The following is a 27,070-nucleotide window of genomic DNA, read 5'->3' as shown; positions in this document are numbered from 1 at the left end:
CGACTTACATTACCTCTGATCTGTTCTGGAGTCTTGGGCTAACTGATATAAAGATGGTATGAAAAATCAGTTAGTACCCATCAATGTCAAGTGGAATGATGTAGTAGGAGCAAAAGTCATTGTGCTTAAGTTTGTGAATAGGCAGTTTTTAGTGAAGTATTGTGTTTTGTGTGTAGTAAAATCAATAGCAATTTTTGGTATTTTAAAGAGGTGGTAGAAAGTAAAACAATGAGTGACTGTGATGTAATTTACATTCTACCTACTTACTATTTACATTCTACCACCTCTTTAAAATACCAAAAATTGCTATTGATTTTACTACACACAAAACACAATACTTCACTAAAAACTGCCTATTCACAAACTCAAGCACAATGACTTTTGCTCCTACTACATCATTCCACTTGACATTGATGGGTACTAACTGATTTTTCATACCATCTTTATATCAGTTAGCCCAAGACTCCAGAACAGATCAGAGGTAATGTAAGTCGAAAAAACTTCACCAGCTACAGGGGGTCATGTAAGATGCCCCCATCTTCAGTTTTTAATAATCAATAAGTTAAGTCTATTGCATTTACCTTGATAAAACCATGAGGATTATATTTTAATACGGATGTCCTTCGAAAGTTTTTTTAAGTGGCCATACAATGTATTTTAACAACTTTTTATGTAAGTAGTAAAAAACCAACGTGTTATTTCTATATATTTAAATTTTAACTTGTGTTTTTTAATATTGGTATTTTTACTCTCTCTTTTAGTTAACTGATGATGGAATGATTTAATTCCGAAAAGATCTTCTTAAAATAAAAATTTAAGCTTGTAATAAGCAATTTTTTTTATACCTTAATACACACGAACACCACGTGCTTTGTATTCAACAGGTATACTAGCCACTCCTGGATATTTCCACTTCATGGATTGTTCCAGTTTCACTTTTAACCTTTTAATAATAAGTATTCCTTAAACTGCTTATTGTAACATTGTGAATCAGTTTACACTCACAGAATTTGTCGGATTGGAATATTGGAATATTAGTCGTACTTATCCGTAACTGTCAAATGTAATCAAAAAGTACCATATATATTTTTTTATTATATTTATCGTCGTACGAACCACTAATATTATAGACTACAACAACGGAAGAACACATACACATTATAAGTATTTCGAAAGCCTCAAGGCGATTTAAATTCACAGTCCTAGACTCGACACCATAAAGTAAGAACTAGAACACGTAGCAGCGAAGTAGGCAGATATGCAATGCCAATTTCAGGTCCCTGATATATATAATATCTTGGACATTCTTCTAAAAGCGGCTCTGGCCTTCTCAATATATATATATATATATATATATATATATATATATATATATATATATATATATATATATATATATATATATATATAATGGCTATACACCCCAGGGTGGGGTTAAACCGCGAATGCTTTCTAGATCCTATTTCTTGAGTGGATCAGTCTCTTTTGTTTATCTTATCTTCTAAACAATATCCCCCATTTTTTCCTGTCTCTAGTTCTTCCTCTTCATTCTCTGACTCCTGCCCTTTGGAGGTCTTCTTCAACTTCTTGCAGCCACTTTGAGCTCGGTCTTCCCTTTCTCTTTCTTCCTCCTGAATTCCATTCTATCATTGGCCTGCTCAATGCTGGATCTAATTTCACCGTAACTCTTTGCAGTACAATTTATAACTGATATCCAAGGTAAACAATTTGTGCAAGTTGAATGAACTTGCTCAAGTTTGGTACTATTTACATATATAGACGGTTTTATATTCTGTTAGTTACTTGTTTCGACTATTTTGGTTTTTCGTATGTTCAGATCCAGACCTGCTTCCTTATAGCTCCCGACGATACTGTCAAGTAATGTTTGCAGATCTTCTTGAGTAGAAGCTAAGAATACTCTGTCATTTGCATATCGGAAATTATTGATGATTTCACCGTTCACTATTATTTCATTTTGTTTTTTAGAAAGTGAATTTCTGAAATTTCTGAAATTTTTTTCGAAGTAAACGTTGAAAAGCATCAAGGGAGCAAGGCAGCAAGGGACATACTTGCCGTACTCCTCTTTTAATATTAAGAGCCCGTGATTCCAAATAGTGTATTAAAGTGTACTGGCAAGTTTACTTGCAAGTAATGGCTTTTTTGAGTGGTGTTTTTGTTCGGTCCACCTTAATAAGCACGACTATTTCACTAGACTATTTTTAATTGATAAAACATCAGAGCAACGCTACGTTTCCTACTGATAAAACTGCTTTTTGTCCGTGATTTCTCAGCGACCAAATTATGACAGATCCGTCAATTAAGGCGTAATCAATTTTGGATAATAATAATAAGTCAGGTGAAGATATCAAAAAATTGGTTTTGGAAAAAGTCCCTGATCTTAAGGTCTTAAGAGGAATACTTGATACAATCTTTGAAAACGTTATCTCATAATCTTGAAAACTCTATGTAGTAACAGATGTAATATCCTTTATAAGCATAAGGAATAGGTAAAGGAAGCATTTAGGAAATTAAAGAATAGAAAATCACAAGGAGAAGACAAAAGTGGAAGAAGAACTAATCGACTCTATTGAAGCTGACAATGGAATAAGACACGGAGGTTCCATGAGTCCTCTATTGTTCAACCTGATTATGGATGAAATGATAAGAAAACAACTTAAAATAATCTGATATGCAGACGACGCAATACTACTTTCTCAAAGTGAAGACGATTTACAACGTATGTTGCACCAATTTAACATAACCGCCAGAAAATTTAACGTTAATTTCACCAAAAAAGACAAAATGCATGGCATACATTATCTAGCTACGGAAAGCTCTACACTGAAGTGGAAGATCAAGTGAATAGAGCAAACAGAGCCGCAGGCTGTGTGATTGAAACAATATGGAGAAATAAAAATATAGGGAAAGAAATGAAAGGCAGAATTTACAAAACAGTCATCAGACCAATAATGACATATGCGGCAGAAACACGACCTAACACAGAGAGGACAAAGAAGATGTTACAAACAGCAGAGATGAAAACACAAACTGATGGCAAGACACTATCGAACAGAGCTAGAAGTACATATATACGACGTAGATGCCATGCGGACCATATCAAGAACTGGGTAAGAAATAGAAGAGCAGATTGGAACAATCATATAAGCCGAATGACAACAAATAGAGTAGTAAAGACAGCAAGAGACGGTTCCCCAATAGGAAGACGATTAGTAGGAAGACGACGAAAATGATGGAATGACAACTTACTGGAGGCACATTAAAAAACAGAGAGTGTCATGTCTACATAAAAATAAGAAGAAGAAGCATAAGTAGGCTACGATGTCACGAGCAAACAAAAACTGTTCTTATACGAACAGCTTTATTCCTGCCTGTTATAAATAAGACAACGATCACGTGAAAACTGGGATGTAATGATGATTTAGTCGAGAGCATGAGAAAAATTGGTGCAGCAAGCAGACTGGCAACGGTTCGTAATGAACAGAAAATGGCTGAGAAGAAAGATCTAGAATCATCTAGGAATATCATCATTATATTTTGCTCGAGAAGTCTGTGGATCCTGGCCTGAATTGGTCAGTTGGTCTGTGTCTTTTGAACTGACAAGAACCACGTCACGTGTTCCAGTCGAGCAAGTAACCATGTTGCTCTTTAAGTATTAACATTTACAACCAATGTCATCGACCTAGGGTCACAATATATTTTAAATTTATAATATGTAAACCACATGTTGATGTCTCCACTTCAATTTTTGTGTTAGCTACAAGTACTAACAGAATGCACTGAGGATGATCTGATTCAGATTGAAAACGTTATGCATTTTTCATTTTTGGATTTTGCAACAATTTTAATAAGTTTTAATAAAAAATTTTATATTTATACCAATATACAAATTTGAAGTTTCTACTTCTGTATTAGATAATTAAATCTATTAAAAGGCCAAAATGATCAGCTGTAAGAGGTCAGTGTCATTTATTCCTTTAAGTATGTTCGTCAGGTTCATTCAACTTTTCTAACGTATAAAATGAATAGCTATTTAAAAACAAATCAATTATCTTTTATACCAAACATATAAATAAATGTAAATTTAGATTATCATTCTATTATATTATCATTATTATCATTCATTTTTATTGGCTGGCTTATATGCAAAATCCAAGGTTTCATAGTCATGGCAAATTACCAAAACGTTGAATTTAAAAATTATATAAATGTACACTATTTGACTTAACGTTGTAATTCTAATCCTTTTAGTACACTTTTATGGCCAAAATCAGATACTATAAATCTTATACTAAGTAGCAATACCACAGGCTAATAAATAAATCTTGTAAATCTAGATCCTATTATAAAACTAATTCTATTCTATAGATAAAACAAATTTAAATTATAATAGTATTTATTATAATAGTATCTAATGCCTACAATTAAATAATACCATCTAAAACATTGTTTAAATATATGACAACATGCATTCTTATTTTTCGTTTCTTTTATATATGGATATTGCCCATTTTTCTTAAATGTTGCGTTTCATGCTATTGAACATTTATCATTCCATCTGTTTCTAGGAGGATCAGTACCCGCTTCTCCTGATTGGTGACTTATCTTGGGCTGTTCTAACTATTCTATTCTCTGCGGTTCCATAATGTGGCTGTTGGATTCTTCCTTTCTAACTTATGGACAAAAATATCAAATATTTTGGAATTTTCATTTTTTTTTTGTAGTCACTATTAATTCAAAATCATTTTAGATTACTGATGTTAGTCATATGGTGGATTGATGTACTCAATTGGTTTGAAATATTTTAACGTTTATTTTCACGTTTATTCAGCGTTTAGTGCCTAGACGCCCTGTCAAAGTTCCACATCTTCTCCAAAAGAATAAAGCTGGTCAAAGAGATCAAAATACTATTATGGAAGCCAGATGGTCAAAACCACGTCTACAGAAGCGTTGGAGAATGATTCGCCACCTGCAACCTCAGCCAGACCGTTAGTTTTGGAGATTGTGACATCATGCTTTGGGGAGGTATTAGTTGAAAAGGACGCATCGCACTAGTGGAAGTGATTGGACGGATGACTGGGGACTCTTACGTTCAAAACACCCTGCAAGATCATGTTTGCAATATGTTGGTTACAATGGATATAACAGATTCATGTTACTGCATGATAATGCTTGACCACACGCTGCTTCCACAGTGAATTATTATCTTGATGAGGTCCAAATTCGAGTATTAGATTCGCCACCATTAAGCTCTGATTTAAATCCAACAGAACAAACGTTGGATCAAAGAAATCCCGTTCCAAATACGATAGAGCAGCTTCGGCATGCTGCACAGAATGAGTGGGATCATATCCCAAAGGATATGTTCACAACTTTCTTGAGCAGTAATAAGAGCTAGAGGGGGAAATACTCGTTACTGATCATGCACTTGTTTAAGTTAAAATACTTGTTTAAGCAATTTAAATTAGTATTTAAGTTTATAGTAAAATAACCTTATTTCCCTAACATTAAACATTATTTTTTTGCAATTTTCTCCGCATAAAATCTTAAAATTGTTTATTAAACATTGGTAAAATAAACTATTTTTCACGATAAATGACTTTATTAGAATTTAGTTTTCAAAGATAAAAATTCGCAAATATTCGATATTTTTGTCCATGAGTAAATGTTGCTCTCACTCATTTATGTTGAGTTCAAAAATATGTATAAAATTTTAATTTATGTATTTCAAATTCCGTTTTCTATGAAAATTTGTTTCACGTATTTTAAATTCCATTTGATTTAGAAATCAGTAACTTTTATTCGATCCTATATGGGATTTTAAAACATGCTATACATATTGTCGAATGTTTGTATTAACTTAAGTGAAGTGCTTCCTCATTGAATTGCGTTAGTGGCAGTAAATATTTATGGTTATTTTTAAAACTTCCTTTCTTGATTGGGCAAAATCATCACCCGATAAAACCTGCAGCGTAATTTCGATGGGGAATGGGCAAAATTTTCAACAAGTGCCTCTCATTGCATTCAGGTAGGTAGAGTGGGGGTCTAGCCTTTGGCAAGGTTGAATGTGCAATTGCAATTGCTGTAGTCCTCGTATTCTTCAGTTTTAAGTGGTTTGAGCCCTTAGATTTCTCTTTAGTTTACTTGCCGAAGTATAGCAGTGGTATATCGTTATTTTTGGTTTTTGATTAATGAGAAACTTGCCATGATTTGGTTATTATTGGGAAATAGTCTATATTCTATTTAAAGAACTAAAATGTCTACAATGGAAGCAAGTTAAGTAAAACGAAGGATTGGCAGTTTTTACCTAATGTTTATGTACTATGCAATAGCCAATAATTGTTGACCTGAATATTTCCATTTGATGGTCATTTTAAAAAAGAGAACTTATGATTTTTATTTTGCTGCTAATGTACCCAGTGTAGTGTAGTGTTGGTGATTTTTGAAGGGAATTTTTTTAAATAACATTCAATATTAAGATCATTTACAAATATGTTTACCAAGGTCACCAAGAGAAATTTATATTAAACTTTCTATAAAGATGTAAGTAAGAATGTATTAATTTTTAATGGACATTTCTGTTTGTAGCATCTTAATTAAAATGTCGAGCTAAATCTATGTTATGATTAATAATAAATATGGCTTGTACTTAATATTATTAAATTGTTTTTAATTTCTCTATCAATCTTTCTTTTTCTTGGAACACTAATAAATAATTTCTAACATGTTTGCTGAGCAAGCATACGAAATAAGTGTGATAAATACTCTTTATTTGTCTATGTATGTATTTTGGTTATTGTTTATTGTATTTTTTTATATACGCCTTTTGACTTTGTAGTGTCTTTATCCCTAAAAAAAACACAAAGTGGCCCCTTTTTGGCAAATTTTTTAGAACTTCGTTTCTGCCATTTTTGGCAAATTATTTATGACTTTTCTTTATACATCTTATATTTCTGGTTTAGCTCTAGTAGCTATCATCTCATTGATTTTTCTTCTTTTCAATTTGTCTTTTGTTTCTGAGCTAGTAAGTATGATACAAAGAACCACGCCCTCATCTCCATCGATTCTGAGCAACGCAACCTCGTTCATGTTGCTTGCCTTAAACATCACCAACGTTTGTTGTGCTACATCATTAAATACTGCTACTTCTGCAATATGGGAAAGCGTGTGCGGGAATATGAAAAGTTAATAGAGGAATATTGGATGGTGCATAGAAATCACATCGAAGCAATTGACCCAGTCAGCATTTACAATCCAAATGAAGATACCGACGCCAGGGATTGTGAGTAGTAGATTGTGGATCTAATTTTTAACTACACTATAACGTAATATATTTTCATTTCTTGATGAAACGTTTTGAGCGTTATTGTTATTACTTTATTAGTAAATACCTAGCACTACAATTTAGAAACAATAGAATTTGTCGTTTTCCTCTATTTTTGCACTAATACTAGGGCCAGCAGACTAAAGCACATAAGTCAAAAAAATCGATTTTTCTTTTTGTACATGCAGCTGTCTATATATTTTTTCTTCATCGACTTACTTAAGCAGGTAAGTCTTACACGTTTATTTTACATTGATTTTAAGTAGCGTACTTTTTCAACCTTTCAATTCCTACAAATCTTTAGACGTTATAAAGAACATAAGTTGACTTGTGACTTGTGATAAGTTGTGAAAAAGTACAACTGATATATTCAGTTTTACTGATTTATAGGAATGTTCCTCAAGTGCTTGACGTGATCGTCTTACTTGTTAAAGAATATACAGATATTTAACTTTAGGTACCTCTTAAATGCCGTCTACACTCTCGATCGAATTTCTTCGGATGAAGTGTCGAAGTGAAGATAATCGAGGCGAGGTGATTCTCTACATACTCGTTGAATTGCCAAAAAAACTCCGTCGGTGTCGGTAGGCAGGCTTTATTGCGCTAGCAATGACACAGTATATTACTAAAGAATTCTCTATTAGCAATATACTATTATGGCTATGATATCGAGTAAAGTGAAGTCAAGTAATAAAATGTGACACTTCGTATTCGAACTTCGTGCCTTTTGACTCGGACGCGAAAAACTGACACAGAACGGAAGTAGATCGAGGCGGCGAAGCGAAGTCGCATGCAGTACCTGTCTATACTCTCGTATTTGTTGATTCGTTAAACAATAATGATTATTTTGAGTTTAAATTGTATAAATTCAGTTAGTTTTGTTCTACGATTATTAAAGAACGGTGATACTTAAAGATATTTTTATTGTAAAGAGCCACAAGAATGGATTCTTATAACGGAAAAAAACTAGTAAATTTATTTTTGGTAAAAGCTATTGTCGAAGGTAAGTGTAAAACATTTTTTAAATAAAAAGTAGGCAATTTGACGATTTTTCGTATGAATATTTTTGTTCCTACATTGGTCTTTATTGACGTTTTATTTTTCAGGTCACCGAAATCAGCAAACAACAAGCAGTTATTTGATCGAGAATGAACTTTCAACATCATCAAGCCTTCATGGGAACACGTTTATTCCATAAGATTTGGATTTTTCAAGTGATGATTCCATACAAGATCCACATTCAAGGTGCAGAAATAAAAACAGTACATTCAAGTTCAAGTGATAAATTGACTTGACGAATCTCTCCGACAGTGTTACCAAAAAAGAGCCTTCGCTCCATTAACGACAAGAAAAAAAACGAAAAGAAATCTGGGTATGTCATATAAAACTCTTAAAGGAAAAGTTATCGCTGATAAATCCATAAAAGAACTGCTAGCATGTCGCATGAAATGCAAGGAGCGTATAACTTTGGCTAAGAGTCAAGCGATATTCAATGAATATTGGCTAATGGGTACATACCAAAAAAGGTCTGCTTACATGTCATTATTAATAGAGATTGAAGACAAAGCTACCCAAACACAACGCGCAATAGATCTTTGTCAAGATGAGCAAAACAAAACTGAAATAACTTCGCAACATGATGATCATAAAATCGCAGCAGATCAAGCTTACGAATCGAAAAATAAATGACACACAGGTGTATCAAAATGATAGTACCGTACAAGTGTATACATTTGATTTACAACAGTGTTTACCGACTCCATTATTGACTTCTGTAGGTTTTCATTAACGTCAGTTGTGGATGTTCAATTTGACCATACGTGACAATACCGGAAGAGCAGTATGTTATGTATGGTATGAATCTATTGCTGCTCGAGGAGCGAATCAGATTGTATCTTGTCACTTTAAACATCTTCAAACAAACCTATCTAATAACACAAGAAGCGTAATATTTTACTCTGATACCTGTGGAGGTCAGAATAGAAATTCTCACGTCAGTTCTATGTTTACGTGGGTTGTACATAAGTTACAGTTAGAGAGAATCGACCATAAATTTATGGTTCCCGGATATAGCTGTTTAAAAGTTGATACAGATCACGGGATAATAGAAAAGAAGAAAAAGAAAACAGAAATTAAAATATATCATCCTCATGACTAGATACAACTTATTAGGTCCAGCAGTAACAAATTTGAAGTTGTGGAAATGCAGAATACTGACTTTTTGGACTTTGCATCGGTACTGAAAGGTTCTTTGGTATTAAGAAATAAAGATGTAGATGGAAAGTAGTTTAAATGGTTGGACAAAAGGTGGCTGTGCTATGACACGGAATGATTTCTTAGAAAGACACCTTTTGCAAATGGAATCAGAATTTCATATATATATATATATATATATATATATATATATATATATATATATATATATATATATATATATATATATATATATATATATATATATATATATATATATCTACGGCATTAAGTGAACTCCGCCCATGTTAAAATTCAGGTTCAATTGAGCTCCGTGGTCAAGTGGATACCGATATACGGAGCTCACTTGACAATTCCGTAATATTGGTTCAGTCGATTCATCAGCATGTAGAGTTTAATAATTTATAAAAATTTTTTGGAGCCCGTAAATACCCCTGTATCATAAATGTATATCGCTTAGTTCACGTGTATATATTATAGGGGTCGTTCAGATCTTCTTCATTGTATATTTGAACCATACGTTTATCGGTTTAACTAAGCTCTGAGAGTTTGGCAACTGTGCGATTATACCGTATATTTTCAACATATACCCTGAACGGTTTATATGGGCTCCTTATTTTTATCTACTGTTTGTAGACAGTGGAATGTCATACGCATAACACTGTGTAACAGAGGATATCATATTACCTGGTATAACTACGTACTAAAATGTAACTGGTTCTTTAAAAAACAGGTATGAAGATACAAAAGGATTTGGGCTTATTATTGAATGGAATGTTCGCTTGCATAGAAAATTTTATTTTTTCTGTATTTTTAAAGATGTTGTTTTTTCATTTAATATAATTTTATTAGTTCAATGCCGGACTTGATGTTTTTTTTTTAATTACAGAAATTTCGTAATATATTTTGTTTACGTGAGTGTCTTTGTACATTTTATGTAAGCATCTGATTAATAAAAACTACTTTTATTTTATTCAATCTTCTGCGATATATTATATAAAGCTTTTTTAATATTTTAGTTCTGGTCTTATTTGTGTACTACATGTGATATCTCGATAGAAGGTTATCTCAAAATAAATATGGTTAAGTGCTACAATAGATATTTTTGTGTTAAAATGGGTAGTAGTGTGCACAAAAAGAAAGAATGGTTAATTTGTCTAACAAGGTATATTTGGCAGCAGAAGCATATAGTACAAGCGTCTATGTTTTAAGGGCGGAAGGACGTGCGCCTCATTTTTAGCTGACAAGCTTGCGAAGAATATTATTTCTGGTCCTCAATTTACCTTTTAGTTTTAAACAATAATCTATGACTGACCCGGTGTGATACAAACTATTTTCAAGGAATTCATAGGAAGTTTACAGTTCAATGATTTTATGACAAGATTGGATGTTCAGTTTTGTGAAAACGTCTATGTTGAGGAAATTGAAGGAGCACCCACGAGTTTTTCAGGGGTTTTGGCTGAAAATTTATTCATAGTTTATTTTTATTGTGCAATAATAGGTGTCTCGTCTATATAATAGAAGTCCTAGTATCTACCGGTATGGATCGTTTGTTTGTGTAAATGTTATACAGTGTAGGTGCCTTTATGCTACCCCAAGCGAGACTGTTCTTCATCTGCCACTCTTACCAGTGAGTGATACAAAAAATATTCTCTGATGTTGGCATACGCAGACAATGTAAGTGAGCTTGTTATCTAAGGGGATATCATATAGTTTTTGGAGAAATATTCTGTAATTTAAGGTGTCGTAAGCGGCATTTAGATTGAAAAATACCACCCCTGATACCGGATATTTTTCGTACCCGTCTTTTTTTTGCCAAGTTTAAGCAAGGTAACAACTTTGGCTTGTCTCTAAATTTTGGCTATCTCCATAATTTGAATACAGTTGTTCATCATGCGGATAAGCCATTGTAGAGTGTTTTTGGTCCAGGTTTCGTAATAAGCTTTGTGCTCAGATCCTCAATGTCGGTAGTTGTATTATTTTTCATTAAATATGTAGATGGTGGATCCAAGCTCAACATCGTTAAAAGGTTCTCTCGGCTGACTGGTTTTGTCCTTTCTTACTTTAAGTTATTCTTTGCTTCTTTTGCGACAGAAATAGCATGTCTATATCTATGATCTGGTTTTCAGCGATCAGCTATATACCAAATACCCTAGGTTAGACCCTATATGTGTTTCCTGCACTAGAGATAAGTTACATTCGTGTTTAGCTCATATGTCTGATAAGTTTAAGTAAAGTAAAGTTTCTTGATCTCTAGATAAACCCTTAACAGTTATAGACATATGTTATTAGAATAGTTGGTTCTAAAAAGGACCAATTTGACAAAATCATATTAAAGGGGTGACTGAAGAATTAGCCGATTAATTAATTAATCATTACCCGGGGTATGCCCGATTGCGGTGATCTTATTAGTACTTCAATCTTCCTTAACGCGCGTTCTTTGAATCCCATAAGTAATGCCTAATCTTTTACTTTTTATTAAAAATTTAAATTTTACATGCCGTGTATTACTTTTTGACGATATTTCGAATCAGATTTGTATAGTAATAATTTTAGGTATTAACGAGCCTCTTTGTGAAAAATAAATAAGTTTGTGATATCGGTCGCAACTCATATCTAGATAATAACAAAATAAACAGTTAAAATAAGTGTAAACAATTTCAACTACATATATCGGTGCCACTGTTCAGGTGATGGGTTTATCAGAGATTATCAAAGATTACATTTTAATTCAATGTTCTATTTACGTATTTTCAATATTAAAAAAGTAGGAAAAGACATGTTTATGCTTTTATTTTTTTAAATCTATTCTATTTTCTTTTTAGAGTTCCGTCTTTTTTGAACGACCTGTGTTCTTTTTTTAATTGGGCACTTGTCCAAAGCTATGACAAATACTCTTTCCTCTACTATTCTACATTAATATGACTGATTCATTATTTTCTCTAAACACTCTGTCCTCTGCTATTCTACATTAATATGACTGATTTATTTTATCTTTCTTGCAGCAATTTTAATGTTTATCCTGTGTATCTTCTTCTTCTATTTATATAGACATGACTGTCATTTTTCAATGTGCCTCCAGTAAGTTGCCGTTCCATCGTTTTCGTGATCTTCCTACTGATCGTCTTCCTACGGGTTGACCGTCTCTTGCCATCTTTACTACTCTATTTGTTGTCATTCGGCTTATATGATCGTTCCATTCTACTCTTCTATTTCTTAACCAGTTCTTGATCTTCTCCATCTTGCATCTACGTCGTATATCTGTACTTCTAGCTCTGTCCCATAGTGGCTTACCATCAATTTTTCTAAGTGTTTTTATCTCTGCTGTTTCTTATATCCTTTTTGTCCTCTCTGTGTCAGGTCTTGTTTCTGCCGCGTATGTCATTGGTCTGATGACTGTTTTGTAAATTCTGCCTTTCGTTTCTTTCCCGATAGTTTTATTGCTTCATATTGTTTCATTTAGTTAGCCTGCGGCTCTGTTTGCTCTATTCACTGGATCTTCCACTTCAGTTTCGAGCTTTCCGTAGCTAGATAATGTGATGGCTAGATATTTAAACTCCATCACTTGTTCTATTATCTGACCTTTCAGCTCCAATTAACATCTTAGTAAATTTGCTGTTGTAACCATGAATTTTGTCTCTTTTGGGGAAATTAACATGTTAAATTTTCTGGCAGTTATATGAAATTGGTGCAGCACACGTTGTAAATCATCTTCATTTTGAAAGAGTAGTATTGCCTCGTTTGCACAGCAATTTTAATTTGTTTTTCTTCCATTTGGTATCTTTTTTTAGTTCTTACTTTTTTATTATTTCATCCATAATCAGGTTGAACAATAGAGGACTCAGGAAATATCCCTGCCTTATCCCATTGTCAGCTTTATTAGGGTCGGTTGGTTCTTCTTCTACTTTTACTTTTATTGTGTTATTTTGGTATATATTTTCGGTCGTTTTGATTTTTCCTAGAGGTATCTCTCTTGCGTACAATAAGTGGATAACGTTTTTTAATTTGTGTTTCTTCTGCATATCATTATTTCTTCTGTGTATTAAAAGTTAAATTTTGCTTATTATTAAGATTCCCTTAACGTGTTTATTAATTGTCTTGTTTCTGCAGTACGAATATATGTGTATCATGATAGATTGTAATGCATATTTCATTTGCGTTTGCCAATTACTTTTTCACTTCCTCAGCGATAGGTCTTTTTTTCCTCATCAATAACCTTATCTTATCCTCGCTCGATACAGGTATTCTAAGATATTTATATTTCACTATATGCTCTATCATTTGATTTTTATCTCAAATTTGCACCTATGACGAAATTTATAATACATATCTAATATCTGGTGCTTTCATATGAAACTGGAATAAAACACTTGGTAGATAATATTTATTTGTTTTGAGTACACTTTTTTTAGAACCTAGTACATAAAGGAATAAATATTTGTCTGTTTAGTGTTTTCCAAGTCTGTAAAACATAAACAGGCTTAAATATTAGATTATACATTTATTAAGAATATTCAATATCGAAATTGAAGATTTTGTATCACAAAATATGAATAGGTTTTTACATTTTGTTTGACGTTTTAATCTTCTAATCGGAGTTCATTTTTCGAAAAACTATAAAATTGTGAGAACAAATTGCTATATAAAAGTACGAGGCAATATTCTCATGCTGTGAGCTTTGCTGCTCTGTTACTTGTATAACGCTTAAGCTATTTTTAATTTTTTGTCAATATTTTTGAGGTGTTTCCTTAAATGACCATGTTTAAGGTTAGTACGTTTGATTAAATGAAATTGACATTAATTTAATAGTTTCCATTTTATTAGTACTGATGGTATATAACTAGCATCTGTTGGTACTATATATCAATTTTAACATGTGGAAGTGAGAGCACTCTCTTGTTAGTATTTTTAGTGTAAATTATGTGGCAGCCGTAGCTCAGTGGCTGTGTTACTGGTTTAACAAGCTGGAGGGCCCGGGTTTGAATCCTGGCACCGACAAAATTTTCAATTTCTAATTTAACTGCGCTGCCACCGTGCTTCGGAGGGTACGTAAAGCCGTCGGTCCCGGCTACGAAAGTAGTCGTTAAGTCATGTTAGGGGCGCTTGCGCGACCTGAAAACCCTAACACTAGACCTTAGCCAGAAGGTTACACGAACTTACTTACTTACTAGTGTAAATTATGACGAAACCAGAAATAACCCATAATATTCCCCCCGTGTGATCTTAGTATTTCCATTGATTGAATAATATAGGGTCTCCAATATTTCAGTCAATGGTATGTCAGAGTGGTTTTTATTAATTTTTATATATATTTGCAACATGAAGAAGAAAGTTCAGTATAGGCAGTTAAACAGCTAACCTGTCAATTTAAAAGTAAGAGCAAGTACCAACTTGCTGAAAAGCATACCCATACACAAAAGGGATGATAAAATGTACTGCACACACTATAGCGGTATAAGCTATATATTAATTATTAGGATATACAGATTTTTTTCTAATAAACCTATAACGATTGAGTGAATAGGTGAACTATCAAATAGGAGACTATTAGTGTGGAATTAGAAAAAACTTAATAGAGACCTGGACAAAGAAATGAGAGATCAAGTACTAAAAGCAAATAGACTGGCAGGATGCCTTAATAACACTATATGGCTAAACAGACACATTAACACTGAGATGATATCAATTTATAAAGCCAGTGTAAGACAAATAATGACATATGCTTCAAAAACAAGACCCGGCACAGCCACAACGCAAAGAATAATGGAAACGGCAGAGATGAGAGTACTGAGAACAATTATAGGAAATACACTGAGAAATCAAAAGAGAAGTGAAGACATTAGAAGAAAATGTAACGTAAAGTGTATAAATGAATTTACACAAAATAGAAAAAAAGAATGGAATAATTACATAAGCAGAATGGAGGAGACCCGTGACGTCAAAATTGGAAGAGATAAGTCACGAATCGGCAGAAGAAGTATCGGACGATCGCGCAAAAAATGAAGTGATAACCTTCCATAGAGGTATTATTCCACCAATGAACAAGTAAAATTGCTTATAAAGAGAAATAATAACAAGAAAAAAAAGTAACATCTCTCAAATAAATAAGCGGAACAACAGAAACTGAGTATAAACGTGAAATTCCAGAATTAACATTAAATAAATTACCGCAAATCGTACGAACTGAAATAAGTATTATTTTCTGCTCATATATATATAATAAGAACTATATTTAAACCAAGTGACAGAAAAAAAATTATATATACATTTACTTCTAAATGATTAAGGTCTATAAAATTATTATTAAAGTTAAAGCTTATACAAGCGACAAAGTTTTTAAAACAATTAGACCGAACATAATATCATAACTGAAAACATAAAATATACGGAAACAATAAAGAAATAGATATGTTTAGTGGTTATGAAACCGCTTGTCGTCTGCCATGAATTTTATTACAGAATCAAGTTACCAATACCATAAGACACCAAAATATTTTGTCTGAGTAATGACTTACTACGATAAAAAGAAATAGAATACTTTTATAATACAGAACGTTATAACGTTGTGTAAACGCATGTTAATAACAATTGGTAATAAAGACATAAAGATACCCACTAGAAAGTTTAAAATTTCAAAACTACAGTAAAATAAAGTTCAAGTATATTATTTTCATTATTTGTTCAATACTGATGCCATCAATTTTTATTTTACATCTAGTTGGTTCTTTGCTGACTACTATTGTTTTAGTTTTCTGAGATGAAATTGTCATAATAAATTCATAATGCCAGGTATTTTATTTCCATTACCTATGTGGTTATTCCATTCTTTTTTTTTTCTATTTTGTATCTATTCATTTATACACTATACGTTACATTTTCTTTTCGATTTCTCAGAGTATTTCCTGTAATTCTTCTCAGTACTCTCATCTCTGCCGCGTCCATTATTCTTTGCGTTGTGGCTGTGTCGGGTCTTGTTTCTGCTAATGCCATCAATTTCTATTTTACATCTGTGGTCCTTTGCTGACTACTATGGTTTTAGTTTTCTAAGATGAGATTGTCATATTAAATTCTTTTGCTCTTATGTTAAATTTGTGGACCAATCTTTGCAGACTATCTTCATCTTGGGCTATTAATATTGCGTCATCTGCGTAACGGAGTATTTTAATTTCTTTGTTTCCTATTCTGTATCCTCTTCGTTTGTTAACGCTTTTGATGATTTGATCCATGATCAAATTGAAGAGCATGGGGCTCAATCTCAACGAATCCCCTTGTCTGATTCTGCTGCCTATTTCTATAGGTTCTGTAAGTTGTCCCTCTATTCTGACTTCAATTTTGTTGTTTTGGTCGATGTTTGCGATAGTTTTTATAATATTTAGGAGAGCTTCTCTATTATACAGAAGATGGATTACATCTTTCAGTCTTACTCTGTCAAACGCTTTCTTTAGGTCAATCAGACACAGAAATGCTAGTCTATTATACTTCAGTGATTTCTCAGTAATTTGCTTTATAACGAATTTTGCATCTGTACACGATCTACCACTTAAAAAACCCGGTTGTTCATGTGCTAAACTTATATTGTGATTAATTAGCACTTGTAAAATTTTAGTTGTAAGTTTTAGCGTAGTATTTAACAAGTTTATACTTCTGTAGTTTTTTGTCTGTTTTTATCTTCTTTTTTATATAGTAGAGTTAGTTCGCTCCTTCTCCATTCTTCCGGCATTTTATTGTGTTTTATGATTTTATTAATTAATATTGTTAATTGTTGTGTCATTGCTGCTCCACAATATTTCAGTATTCGTTTGGTATCTCGTCTTGACCTGCTGCTTTTCAAGTATTCTCCGAACTTCCTGTACATTTATATTAAGTTCTTTATATGTTGTAATTTCTGATGTTTCCGGTTCTAGCGTCGTTTGTTCTTCTCCTGTATATAGCTTTTTTAGGTAGTCAATCCACGTATCATTTTTTATGTATTTTAGTTCTATTAGTTACTTTACCTCCGTTCTTTGACGTCTGATGAAGCGCTATATTTCCTTTTGCAGACGAGAAAAATTATGTTCCATTTCTTTCGAAAAACGTTCCCAGTGACCATTTTTTATTTTTCTTATAAGTGCATGTGTTACGTTTCTAATTGTCTTGTAATTATGTTATGCCTCTTGTGTTTTGGTTGACATGTATTTCAGGTAAGCTTTTTTGTTTTCTTTACATTTTTCCTTCACTTTACTTATATTTCTTTTACCGAGAACTTTCTTGGCCGAGGCTAAGATATTAGACTTAAGTATTGTTCAGCTTTCTTCGACTCCATTACTTTCTGTGATATATGTATTTCTGTTTTTCTCGGTTCTTCTTTTCTGGAATAGGTATCTTGTCGAGTCATCCTGTAAGCTTTCGACTTTTATCTTTGTGGTGTATTTCGGTGTTTTGTTATCACATATATGTGTTTTCATTCGGCACAATACCAATTTGTGATCGCTTCCTATTTCTGCTGATGTTAGTGCTATCTATTCAACAGAATATAGTCTATAATAGATCTTTGTCCTCTACTGTTTTCAAAAATGTATTTGTATTGTTCTTTGTGAGGGAAAAATGTATTATTATTACGTATCTGGTTTTTGCTGCAGAGGTCCGTTAGAAGGTTTCCGTTTTCATTTCTGATATTTTCGTTATATCGCTGTTTTATCGCTGGAACTAAATCATTGCCAACACGGGCGTTAAAATCACCCATAATGATTATATATTTATCATTTGGGGTCTCGTTTATTACAGTCTGAAGGTGATCCTAGAAGTTTTCCCTTGTGGTGGTATCTTTGTTGTTCTCTGGAAGTGAATTGCTACCACATGCAGAGGTTTAACATCCAGTATAATTTTAACACCTACTATTTTTATACTTGGTGTAAAAAATTTTTGTGTACTAACAGAGCGACTCCTTCTTTGGCTCTGGTTTCTTTGGCAACACCACTGTAAATCATGAGATGGTCATCTATAATAATTTGACCTTTTCCTTTTTTCTTTGTATCTTTTAACGCACACATGTCTATATTTTTTTTTCTACAAGCTCTTTTGTAATTTTCTGCTCTCTTGTAGAGACTTTACGTTCAAAGCACCGATAAGTGTATTTCTCGTTTATCACAAATTCGTTCTCCTCTTTCTCCCGTTAGTCGTCGTAATGAAATCATTCCTGTCCCGAGGCATAATTCTGTTTCTATGAGCTGTATGGTTTTAAAGTCTATCAGTAGGGTGCTAAACTGGCTGTAGACCCCCTCCTCCTTTATTTGGGCTTGGAACCGGCAACAGTTCTGTCGAGCTACTCAATCTACCCAAAAAAACTGCAGGCGGATTTGAGATATGTTACTTAAGGATGTACTTAATCTCTATTAATTCTTTGATCTGTTTTTTATTCTCTTTCAGATCTATTTTATATTAGGTAAATTCTTATTTCATTCCTTTGGTAAATTCTTATTTTAAACCCTCCGGCGCACTTTCAGGTCTACATATTATATAAGTATTTTAGTTTTTTTTTTTTCATTTTACTTTTACCTCTTTTTGTACTTACTTTACTTTCCGTGTCCGGAACACCAACAGCTTTAAATTTGGTATTTCCAATGGTTGGCTACATAAATGGCCCTGTCATTCGCTAAAAATAAATCTTCTTCTGTGTAGGTCTCTCTCATGTAGGTCTCTGTGTATGCTAGTAGATTTTTTGTGGTAACAAACTTTATGATCATACCGAAGGGGCTTCTAATTTCAGAAACTGTTACACGATTACTCTATTTGATATATGTACATGTAAGTACTAAATGTTTTAGTGCCAATGCATTTTAATAAAAAATACTAATTAATAAAAACGGAGATTTTCGCTTTTCCAAGTTTATAATACACACTTTCTTATGTTTGAAAATATATAAAAGTAATATAAATTACCGCCTTGCTTATTAAAACCAAAAAGTAAAATAAAGGTATATGGCGGTTAACAATTTATATTTAACTACATAAATTAGCCAAATAGTCCTTAAATTCCTCCATGATTAAATTGATGGATATTTAAATAAATTTCAAGTTCCAGAATGTATCTGCTGTAAAATTTGAAAATCTACTACTAATACAATTATTGGCAACATCGCAGGAGTTTAGAAGTATAAGCAATATCGTAAATACGGATCCCAAAAATGGTTTATCCTTTTGTGGAGTCCACTTAATCCTACGTGTTGGTCGGAGTCTACATAAAGCGCTACTTAGATAATAAAATACACGGTGTATATTCTACTGGAGTTAGTATAATACCGTTTTAGAACGGAGCTTACATTAACCGCTAGATGTATATATATATATATATATATATATATAGATCTAGCGGTTAATGGGGGCTCCGTACTAAAACGGTATTATACTAACTCCAGGCGAATATACATCGTGTATATTATTATCTGGGTAGCGCTTTATGTGGACTCCGACCAACACGTCGGATTAAGTGGACTCCGTAATAGGTTAAAACACTTTTGGGATCCGTATACATTTCTTTGCGTATACAACTAAACTCCTCCGATGTTGCCAATCATTTGATTAGTCGTAGATTTTTAAATTTTACAGCAGGTACGTTTTGGAACTTTAAATTTATTTAAATATCAATCAATTTAGTCATCGAGAAATTTCACAAATAGGTACTTGGTTAATGTAGTTAAATATTTTATGGTGGTTATTTATATTACTGGCTTTAATTATTTTCAAACTTAAAAAAGTATTTATTATAAACTTGGAAATGGCTAGTTTTCGTTTTATTTATTATTATTTTTTGTTAAAATGTATATGCACTTAAACATTTAGTCTCTAAATGTACTAACATCGAGTAGAGTAGTCGTGTAACAGTTTAAGAAAGTAGAAGCCCTTCGGTAGGATTATAATAAACTACATAAAATTAAATGAAACTCTGTAAACAGGAGATCTTTGTAATTTTTCAATTCCTGCAATTTATGACGTGCAATATTTGTTTCATAAAGTAGTTAAATTAAAACTATAATAATTTATGGAAAGCGTTTAAAGAAGTAATCGCTAACCTTAATTAGAATACGGCACAATAAGAAGATGAAACTTACTGTATTTTTACTTATTATATTCACAAAAAGAATATCCAAAGTAAAATTTAACACGTTTTAATGGAGTTGTAGTGAAATTTGACTTCTTATTACGATACCGGATAATGTAAAAATTTTTTTTTTTTTTTTTTTTTATTTAAAATTAACGTGTCTCGACAGCTTATGGTCATTGACACGGGCACAGTAGTTTACAACATTATACATATTTTATATAGGTATAGGTACAAGAATTTAATATGAACATTTTTTTTTTTTATAGAAAGGTTAGAACAATAAAGCTTATCACTATGCACTGTTTATATTAGCTGAAATAAACTTGTTTCTTTTAAAAATCTAAGAACACTGTCAAAACGGTTTGGAACACTGAGAATGTCTTTTAGATTTCCTTTTAGGCTGTGCTTGTTTCTGGAAGAGTCATACTGGCAGCAGTCCACTATCACGTGTTTGATGGAAAGGACGTTATTACAGTAGTGGCATACTGGAGGGTTTTCTGATGCCATAAGGTATCCATGTGTGAGACGTGTATGCCCTATTCGTAGTCGGTGAATAACTGATTTTTCTTTCCTGTTCATAGAGGAGATATTGACGCGAGATAAGTTGGGCTGAACTTCATGCAGCTTAGTTTTTGTTTTACTCCACTGGTCCGCCCATTAGCTGAGGATTTTTTGTTTTACCAATATTTTAAGATCCGTATGGATTTGGACCTCTTGGAAGGCTATGTCAGAAGAACATGCTGCTTTAGCGGCTTGGTCTGCTTTTTCGTTTCCCAATATACCAACATGAGATGGAGTCCAGATCATTACGACTTTTATGTTAGCAGAATATAGTTGGTTACAGATAGTGTGGATTTCCTGGACTAGTGGGTTTTTCGAGAAAATGCATCTTATTGAATAAATCGAGGAAAGAGAATCAGTGCAAATGGCGATTTTTATGCTTTCATTTGAAGTAGGACGGATTGAAGTATTTAATGCTTGGAGTATTCCATATAATTCTGCGGCATAGATACTACAACTTTTAGGCAATCGCACAGAGCTTATTGTCGTCGTCAGTGTGGACACAGCAGAGCCACAACAGTCTTCATTCTTGGACGCATCGGTGTATAAAATTTCATCAAATTGTGTTAAGTTAAGGATGTTTTGGAAGGATTTTCTAAGGATTAAGTTTGGGGTTTCTGTTTTGTCGAATCTGCATAAATCAGTATTGAATATTGGAAGATTGTGCATCCATGGAGCTGTCTTGGGGGTATAAATAGAAGTAGTATTGGAGAGGTTGATGGAATCTAATAAAGGAGATAATATTTGTGGTAATGTGAGAGACTGATTGGAAGCGTTTACTGGGGTAGGTTCTCTGGGATTGATTAGATTTATTACCGGGTTACTTGGGTTTGCTGATATTCTTACAAAGTATGAAAGTAGAAGCTGCTGCCTTCTTAGATGGAGTGGTGGCTCTGAAGATTCAACGCACAGACTTTCAGCGGGGCTTGATTTGAAAACACCGAGGCATAGTCGTAGGGATGTATTTTGAATCTTGTTTAGAGACTTTAGTAGTATATACTGCCATAATCTAGCTTAGAGCGAATTAACGCTCTATATATTTTAAGAAAAGATTCTTCGTCAGCTCCCCAAGAGAAACTAGCAAGAGATTTAAGTAAATTGATTCTTTGGGTACAGTTTCCTTTAAGTTTCTGAATATGCTGTCTCCAGATAAGCTTTTTATCAAAGGTGATACCAAGAAGTGTCAAATAATTAACTGTTTGTAAACGAAGTCCGTTTAGAGTTATAGAAGGTGGATTAGGTCTATGCTTTTTGGTAAAGTGAATTATTTTGGATTTAGGAGCTGAAAACACAAATCCAGCACGCGTAGACCAGGTGTCTATTTTGTTTATTGTGTTTTGTAGCAAAGTGCTGGTGGTAGCTGTGACTCTGCCTCGGCAGTATAATATAATATCATCAGCATATATCGAGTACCTGACTGGTGGTTCTATATATGAGGAAAAGTCATTCATGCTAAGTAAAAATAAGGTAGTGCTTAAGACTGAGCCCTGAGGCAAACCGTTGTCCAAAGCGTGTGGTTTTGATATTTTTCCATTTGTTAATACTCTAAAATATCGACTTGTTAAAAATTTTTTTAAAAATAAATAAATGTTACCAGTTAAATTATATTCCGTTAATTTTCTTAGAATTAGAGGTCTTTGTACAGTGTCGAAGGCACTTTGGATATCTAAAGTTACTGCTATGACTTCGCTTCTATTCGAAAATGCATTAACAATGTCAGTATGTAGTGTGACCAGGTTATCCATTGTACTTCGATTTGATCTGAAACCTGTTTGGAATGGGTCAAGGATATTATTTCTTTCTAGATACCATAGTAAGCGTTTATTGACCATCTTTTCTAACAGTTTACATAGTGAACAAGTGAGAGAAATTGGTCTATATGATTTTAGAAGATTTGGAGATGAGTCATTCTTTTTAATAGGAATTGTAGTCGCTTGTCGCCATAACGTTGGGAACTGGTTTTGAGACCAGATCTTATTATACAACTCTAGCAGTTTGAGATGTGTGTCTGGATGGAGATTTTTTAAGAATATTGATGGGATATCGTCAGGACCGGCTGCTGAGTTTTTCAATGAAGATATGGCTTCGTTTAATTCTAGGAGATTAAAAGGAAGATTCATAGAGCTGGTGTTAGAAAATATTTTGGGGCTGGAAATGTTGGTATCTGAGTTATTGGAAAGATTCGGAATATTTGACTTATCTGAAAAGTGAGAGGCAAAGATATCTGCAATATGTTGATCATCGGTAACTGTATGATCCTGCAGGGAGATGGCGGCTATTTTGCTGGATGTAGTATGACCTTTCATACGTCTTATCTTTGACCACATTTGCGCGGGAGAAGTATCTTTTGTGATTGAACTAACATATTGATTCCATGAGGCTTTCTTACTTTCTTTTAAAATACGCCTAGAATTGGCCCTAAGTTTTTTAAAATTTATTAAATCCGTGGTGGTACGGGTCTTCCGGAATTTATTTAATGCTTTTTTGCATTGTTTGACAGCTATTTTGCACGACTCATTCCACCACGGAACAGGTTTCTTGGAAGGATCAATCGCGCATTTACCAATACATTCCTCAGCAGATTCAGTTAAACAATTATTTAATAGTTTTACATCTGTATCTATATCATTGTTAAAAAGTAATTCATCGGTTTTTCCCTTAACAGTGGTTCTGAAAAGATCCCAGTTTGCTTGAGTGATTTTCAATTTTGTTATAATTCTTGAGGGCATTTTTGACTGGTCAGAGATAAGAATAGGAAAATGATTACTATCATAGAGACTGTTTAATGTGTACCATGAAAGTAAAGGAAATATTCCGGGATTACAGAAAGATAAATCTATGGAAGAGAAACTACCTGATTGGATGTGAAAGTATGTACTACTTCCTGAATTTAGTAAGTTTATATTTACGTTATTTAGGAAATTTTCGATTGTTTTACCTCTTCCAAATGTCTTTTCGGATCCCCACATAGTATTATGTGCATTAAAGTCACCTACTAAGATAAAAGGTGTAGGAAGCTGAGAAGTTAAATCTTCAAGATCGGAACTTATTAAACAGTAGTTTGGAGGGATGTATATGCAACAAATTGTAATTTTGTAGGGACACCAAGCTGTAACGGCTATAGCTTCGAGGTTTGTGTTTAGCGGAAATTCTTTATGGAAAATATCAGTGGAAACAAAAATTGATGCTCCGCCACTGGCACGAAGTTGGGTAGTTCGAATATAGTGGTAACCTGTAAAATTTTTAAGTTGTCCGGAATATTTATCAGTGAAGTTTGTTTCTTGTAGGCATAGAAAGTCAGGAGAAGACTCAGATATGAGCTGTTCAAGGCGTGGACGACGGGGATAAAATCCGTCACAATTCCATTGTATCAGTGTGAAGGTTGAAATTAATATGTAGAGTGTTTGGATGTTTGCGAGGTTTGTGAACTATCAGACAGGTATTCTTTTTCACAAGCATCCTGGGAATTATCAAGACTGTTTATACTTTCAGAATCATCTGTTGCAGAATGTATTTTAGTTTTAATTTTTTTAATTAAGCGTGTAATTCTGATTTTTGTAGACCTATCTTTAAAATTAGGGTTTATTGATTGCAAAGTTAGAATGAGTGATTTAATATCTGTTGTGAATTTAAATGCTTCTGAGACAGGGTCACAGCTGCCGTATGCGTTCTCGATAAAGGCAATTATATTATCAGGAGGAACTGCAAAAGCTTCTGGGTTTTGTTTATAGGCTTCGTGTATTGCTTGCTTGGAGTCAGTGGATAGACTGGGGTCGAGAGAAGAACTACGTTTTCGTTTCTTTTTTGTGTTGGAGGTGCTAGAGGAACTAGGAACTGTTTGTTTGGGAGGAAACATAGTTTGTTCTATTGCAGGGTTTTCCCCAGATTGAATGGTCTTATCGCTTATAGATGATACAGATGAGCGTGGCCTTTTCTGTGAAAGATGAGAACTTAAACATAGTTTATCTGACTTTTCAGATATTGTATCATTTTCGCAATTCTCTGGGGAAGAAGACAAATAAAATAGATTTGTTTGGAAGGAAGATGATTCAGAATGAGATGGAAATTGTGTATTCTGTTGCTGTGACGTTGATTCGGTGGGGGGATTTGGGAGGACATGGGAAACAGTAGGATTTTCAGATGATAAGTTGTCAGATGAAGTATTGGGACAATTAGAAGCAACATGTCCCGATTGTTTGCATAAGAAACATTCCATTTTGTCCGTAGACAGAAAAATTCTATTATCATTGCCTTCAAAAGGAATTAACAAGGAGGTGTGAAGCTCAAAATTATCAGAGGGGGGAAAATATATACTTGACGGCGGAAGCTAAGGATGTGGGCGTATTCATCACCTGGAATGCCCGCTTTAAGAAAGGACACGGGGGAGGCTATTTGAAAACCAAGACTTTTCACTGCATTTTCGGCCAGTTCATGGGGAATGTAAGGAGAGATGTTCGAAATTAATATTCTTTTTGTTGGGGAGACAAGTTTACGAATACTTAAAGTAAGGCGTCCGATTTGAACGGTTGGATGGGATTTCAGAAGTTGATCAACGAGATTTGAGTTCACTAGATATATGCAGATCCTATTGTTAGATATTCTGGATGCAAAGGAAATATTTTTTGGTCCGATGATGTCACCAATGGCTTTAACGTAGTCTAGAAGTTTAAGGTTTTCTTCTGCGTGAAGAACTATCGCCTGTTCTTTTTTTGGGAAAGATGGTTTCGGTGTAGATTTTGCAGCGGTTACGTATGAAAGAGGTGTAGTTGCTGGAATGTTGTTTGTAGCAGTTTGAAGGGCCATTGTTAAGGTAGAAACTGTAGGAGTATTGTTTATATTTGTACTGTCCATGTAAATACAGACAGTAACCTCGTTTTATTACTCTTCTTTAACTAATTTTGCTATCCAAATTTGTATTAAAATCCATTGAAGTGGATGGCCAGCAAGAACCAGCAGACTGGTAAAACCAGTCTCTGGTATGCACTTTGTATAAATTAAATATAATTTATATGATTTAATAATATAACAAAAGCAATACGTACAAAACTTGTCCAGAAATCACTTTTCGAAATTACACTATTAAATCTAAATTAAACACTAATTACTACCGATAAGGCAAACTGGATTTTAATTGTACTTGGCACACGTCTTACTCGTTCGAGTGCTAGAACAGGAATCGTAAAAATTTTAAATACATTAAATCTCCCGTAAATTATTAAACTTATTTTTAGAATAAAATAACAAACTTCTTAGTAATTAGGTACAATATACCGTTCACAATTATGTGATAATTTGTAGGTGTCAAGATTGCACGGTCATGTGCCATAAGGTTTCATCTTTCATATAAACATCGATAGTTTTTAACTTTGGGTGTATTTGATTCCACCGTCCTGTAACCGATCCAACTTGAAAAGTGTTATTTTACATAAAATTAGCACGTTGGCCCTAATAATGACCTATAAATATACATTGCTAAAAATTGTATACATTTATCAATTTAAAACATTCTTTGTCGTCTTCTGATCTTCATCTCCATTCGTTCCTAATTAAGCACATGTTATTTACAGGATACCTCTCTCATTTTTAAATCATTACTCTTTTTGCCTTTTGCCATGGATTTCTTTATTTTGTTTATTCATATCGTTTTTACTTATAACAAATATTGGGTAGATTATTGTATCATTAAACTTTCTCCTTATATGTCCGTATCATATAAGTTGTCTAGTTATTTTAGCGTATATAATGTCGTATGTTAATTCCATTTTGTTTAACAATAAAACAGCAAAACTTCTACAAAATTATTTCTATCTTATCACTACAGCTGTTTCGGAGAGTGCCTATCTCAAGTCTCAAGTTTCTCGAATCCATCAATC

The 27,070-nt window shown here is 33.3% G+C and overlaps 1 protein-coding gene across 2 annotated transcripts in view; it reads right to left on the bottom strand.

Annotated features, from left to right (window-relative positions):
- Positions 1-27,070, bottom strand: part of LOC140445688 (equilibrative nucleoside transporter 3-like) — an 84,310-nt gene that overhangs the window by 686 nt on the left and 56,554 nt on the right. The window lies entirely within an intron of this gene.

Source organism: Diabrotica undecimpunctata, chromosome 7 (genome assembly GCF_040954645.1).
Source record: "Diabrotica undecimpunctata isolate CICGRU chromosome 7, icDiaUnde3, whole genome shotgun sequence".
Taxonomy (NCBI): Eukaryota; Metazoa; Arthropoda; class Insecta; order Coleoptera; family Chrysomelidae; genus Diabrotica; species Diabrotica undecimpunctata.
Note: the sequence above shows the minus strand (reverse complement) of the source record. Positions and strands in the feature narration are given on the sequence as shown.